Source organism: Dromiciops gliroides, chromosome 1 (genome assembly GCF_019393635.1).
Source record: "Dromiciops gliroides isolate mDroGli1 chromosome 1, mDroGli1.pri, whole genome shotgun sequence".
Taxonomy (NCBI): Eukaryota; Metazoa; Chordata; class Mammalia; order Microbiotheria; family Microbiotheriidae; genus Dromiciops; species Dromiciops gliroides.
The window spans coordinates 637,498,378-637,503,527 of NC_057861.1; positions in this window are offsets into that span (position 1 = coordinate 637,498,378).

The window sequence follows — 5,150 nt, forward strand, 5'->3', positions numbered from 1 at the left end:
AATCCGGCCTCAGACACTTGACACTAGCTGTGTGACCCTGGGCAAGTCACTTAACCCCCATTGCCCCGCAAAAAAAAAAAAAAAAGAACTAGAGGGAGGCTTAGTGAATCGTTATTGTGGTGACTACAGCTCTCTAAGAAGCAGGAGTAGCCTCTCAACAACTAACTCAAAGTTCTTTGCAGCTGATAAAAATGGATCAAGAAAAAAAGAAGAAAAAGAAGCCATTGAAGAGACTTGTAGAAAGAAACTGAAGTTAGTCTACCATGTTCTGTGAAGAACACTATGAAGAAATTTCTTACCAAATAAGTTCCTCCCTTGAAAGTTGCATTCCAAGATGTCATTCAATTTCCTACTTAAGAAACTGGGGCAGCTAGATGGCGCAGTGGATGGAGCACCGGTCCTGGAGTCAGGAGTACCTGAGTTCAAATCCAGCCTCAGACACTTAACACCTACTAGATGTGTGACCCTGGGCAAGTCACTTAACCCAATTGCCTCACTAAAAAAAAAAGAAACTGGAAAACCTCAAGCTCAGGGATCAAATGAGGTCAGTCACTGGAACTGTATTTTTTCTTTTTTTTAGTGAGGCAATTGGGGTTAAGTGACTTGCCCACGTCACACAGCTAGTAAGTGTTAAGTGTCTGAGGCCGGATTTGAACTCAGGTATTCCTGACTCCAGGGCCGGTGCTTTAACCACTGCGCCATCTAGCTGCCCCATTGGAACTGTATTAAGGAAGTCCACCAGAATAACTCAAGTACTTAGTCCTTTTTTAAAAATCAAAGTGAACAGGAAGAACATCTGTGGACCAAGTGTGTCCAAGAAAAGAATTAACTAACACTCCGTATGCTAGAAACTAAATTCTAGTGGATGAGTGTCAAGAATTGGTAAAAGGGGAAAAGACAGGAGCTACTTCAGCCAGTGATTCTTACTGAATCCATTCCTCCAGGACATCCTGTAGTATAAGTTGAAGTAATTATAAAGATTAAGGAGATAGCATGTTTAGTTATGCTAAACAGGGTGTTTTAGGAGACCATTATGGCTTTTGAGAGGTCTAGGACTCTGTGGCATTAGAAACAAGGACTACTCATATCAGGAGTAAGTCACAGCACATCTGGAATTTCCTGGGGGAAATCATGGGCATTGGTAGATAAATTAATACACCTTCTGCTTTAATTGGAATAAATTCCAACCATTTCAGAGCACCCACTGAATACTAGGCAGTAGCCTAGTACCTGAATACCTGACCATTCATGGCTCCTTTACAGAAGCTTCTCCCTTAACCATCAGCCTTTGAGTAAGTCAGTCAATAAACATTAATTAAGCACTATGTGCCAGGCACTGTGCTAAGCTCTGAATATACAAAAAGAGTCAAGACAGTCCTTACCCTCAAGGAGCTCACAATCTAATGGGAAAGACAACAAGCAAAGATGTACAAACAAGCTATATTACAAGATACACAGTAAATAATTAAGAGAAGGAAGGTAATGGAATTAAGAGAAGTTGGGAAAGACCTCCTGCAGAAGATGGGATTTTTAGATTGGATTTTAGAGGGAAGATAGTAGGCAGAATTGAGTAGGGAGAACATTCCAAGATGGGGAACAGCCAGAGAAAACGCCCAGAGCTGAGTGTCCTATTGGTGGAACAGCAAAGAGGCCAGTATCATTTGATCAAAGAGTACATGGCAAGGAGTAGATTGTAAGAAGACTGGAAAAATAGGTGGGAATTACATTATGAATGGCTTTGAACACCAAGTAAAAGATTTTTTTAATTGATTATGAAGACAATAGGGAACCACTGGAGTTTAATAAATAGGAAGGTGGCATGGCTAGATCTGTGCTTTAGAAAAATCACTTTGTTGGCTGAGTGGAGAATGGTTTGGAGTAGGGAAAGACTTAAGACAGGCAGACCCACCAGCAGGCTGTTATAATAGTCTAGGTGTGGGCAGCTAGGTGGCGCAGTGGATAAAGCATCAGCCTTGGATTCAGAAGGACCTGAGTTCAAATCCAGCCTCAGACACTTGACACTTACTAGCTGTGTGACCCTGGGCAAGTCACTTAACCCTCATTGCCCCCCAAAACAAAAACAAAAACAAAAATAGTCTAGGTGTGAGGTGATGAGGACCTGCACTAGAGCAGTAGCAGTGTCAGAGAAGAGAAGGGGCAGGGGTATTTGAGACATGTTGCAAAGGTGAGATTGACAGATGCTGGTCCCAGATTGGATATGGGCAGTAAAAGATAATCAGAATTGAGAATGACTTCTAGGTTTCATGCCCAAGGGACTGGGAGAAGGATGTTACCCTCTACAATAATAAGGAAGGTAGAAGGAGAGGAGGGTTTAGAAGGAAAGATAATAAGTCATCTTGGACATGTTGAGTTTAAGATGTCCACTGGACATTCAGTTTAGATGTCTGACAGGCAGTTAAAGATTTGAGATCTCCTTGAGTTCAGATCCCACCAGTGCCTTACTACCTGTATAACCTGTATGTCACTTAAGCTTCTTGGGCCTCAGTTACTTCATCTGTTATATGAGGGATTTGACCACATGACTTCTAAATTTCCCTTGTAGCTCTTAATCTGTGATCTTTGATGGATCCAGAAATGACTTCCTGGTGTCCAAGGAATACGATAATCCTATAAGTCAAAAAATCAAGACTAGTCTTGTAGTGTTTTCACAACATAGATGGATGAAAGCCATTCTCAGCATGAAATGCATATACTATTTGTTTCTCTGACCTCTACCTTTCCAAAATGATCTAGAAAAAAACTGACAGTGGTGTGGGGGTGGGAATAGAGTACCTAAAAAACCACCTGATAGCGCTACTAGTTAATGCCATCACTACTGAATCTCACAGACTTTAACCACTTTAGGATAGATGGACAACCAATCGCCGTACATGCCAATAACTGCCAAAATCATCACTACTGGCCAAAGTTAGATAGGTCCCTAGGTGGTGCAGTAGGTAGAGCATCAGACCTGGAGTCAGGAGGACCTGAGTTCAAATCCAGCCTCAGACACTTACTATATCTGTGTAACCCTGGGCAAGTCACTAAACCTCTTTTTTTTTACCTCAGTTACCTCATCTGTAAAATGGGAATAATAATAGCACCTGCCTCCCAGGGTTGTAAGGATCAAAGGAGATAATAACTATAAAATGCTTAGCACAGTGCCTTACATCTAGCAAGCACTATAAAAATGTAAGCTATTATTATTATCTACAATACAATATAATGTTTAATATAATTCAAGAAAGAGCAATTTGGTTAGAGTTGGTCTATTTTATCTGCCTCATGAATCAAAAACTATAATGCTTTCTACAGAGGAGGTGAAAGCATTCTGTGACTCAAAGGGAACAGGGCATCTAGCATAGCAAAGTGTGACAGGAAATCTCATATTTCCCACAGAAAGTATACTATCAATAGACTTAAATTGTATATCTTTAAGCCAATTGGGTATAATTAGGAGAGGATGAAATAGAAGAGTGACCAAAAGGAAGAGACAATCATCAAAGAATTGAACTGAACTCACCTGAAGCCAAAATAATGTTACAGGAGTGACAGAAGTTGGAGCATTTAATGGAATATTATAAAGCATTTAGATTTTATATCCAATGTACAAGAGTAATTCGTACTGCCCAAAGCCCTTTGCTTGGCTATAAAGCCCTTTTGTACATCTAAGTAAAGGGTAAAAACTGGATCTAGGCAAACAGATTGCTCTGGCCCCCAGATAACAGTGGACATATATAGGAAGGTTAATACTCAAATTAAGTATGTTCAAAGAAAGTACATGACTAGACTGATCTCCTTTTCTGATCATGTTTCCTGAATGATATCCCTTATGTCATCTATCATAAATAATTTATCATTGGGAAAATGTTCTTCCACCAACTTATACTTTACTATAGATCTCTCCATTGATCTGCAACTTCAATTTTCAATTCTTCAGAGCTTGTGCCAGATTGTGTGTCTTAACCATCAGCATGTGTGTTTTAATTAAAACGTGGGTTTTGGGGGACAGGGAACAACTTGGCACTGATTTTTTTTAAAACTGCATTTTCCTAACTTCAGTACAATCTCCCCTTCTCCTCCTCTTTAAATCTTAGCCCAATTTGTTCTTGTGGACAGGTTATTTTCTAGAGATAGATGGATGGATGGATGGATGGATGGATGGATGGATGGATGGATGGATGGATGGATGGATGGATGGATGGATAGATGGACGGACAAACAGATCTACTTCATGGTCTGGTCTTCCAATTGTGTGTCATAGTCTCCACAATAAGCATTTTTATCCATTTACTTTTTCTTAGAGACAACATGGAGGCCTTAAAACCTGGAAGGTCTGGGTTTAAATACCACCTCTGATGGGTACTGGGGAAAAGGCACTTAATCTTCTGAGATAATTCCCTAGGATTTGTCTTTTGTTGTCCTGGACTATCCCAGTGTACAGAAAGATGAGGAATCACTGATCCTTCCCTAATAAGGGCTCCTCCTTGTTACATATATAGTTCTTCAGGCAGAGCCAGGTTGACTGCTGAACGTTGTGTTTCTGTCCAGATGTGGGTTGACCTAGTTGGCCTCTGAGATTTCTTCCACCTCTGGGATTCCATGATCTTCCCTAAGAGGACTGTTAGGAGGGTCATGCATGAGATCATGGGTGTGAAAGAGCCTTGAGAATTGTAAGGGGTTCTATGAGCTGAGAGGGATTAAGCTCATAGACATTTGAAGCTCATTCCTCCTTAAGCAAACTGAAGCCCAGTGAGGGAAAGCGACTTGTCCAAGATCACAGAGCAAGAAGGGAGCAGAATACTGTGCTGGTCAAGGAAAAACCTCCCCTCCCAATCTAAGCGTCCATCCTCCTGGGACAGGGGCTCCCCTTTTTTTGTGTCGTGGAACTCTCTGGCCATCTGGTGGACCCCTTCTCAGAACAAATGATACGCAAGATGACAGAAGAAACCAATTATAACGATATAGTTATCAACTATTCTTTAAAAGAAGCAATTCTTTTAAAACTTGACGGATCCCAGGTGAGGGAGCCCCTGAGAATCCCCCCCTCCCCTCCTCCCCCTCCCGCGCCCAGCCCTTTAGTCAGGGACAAGCTGGGCAGGCGGGAGGAGGGACTCAGGGACCAAACACTCCGAGTTCGCACATGCGCA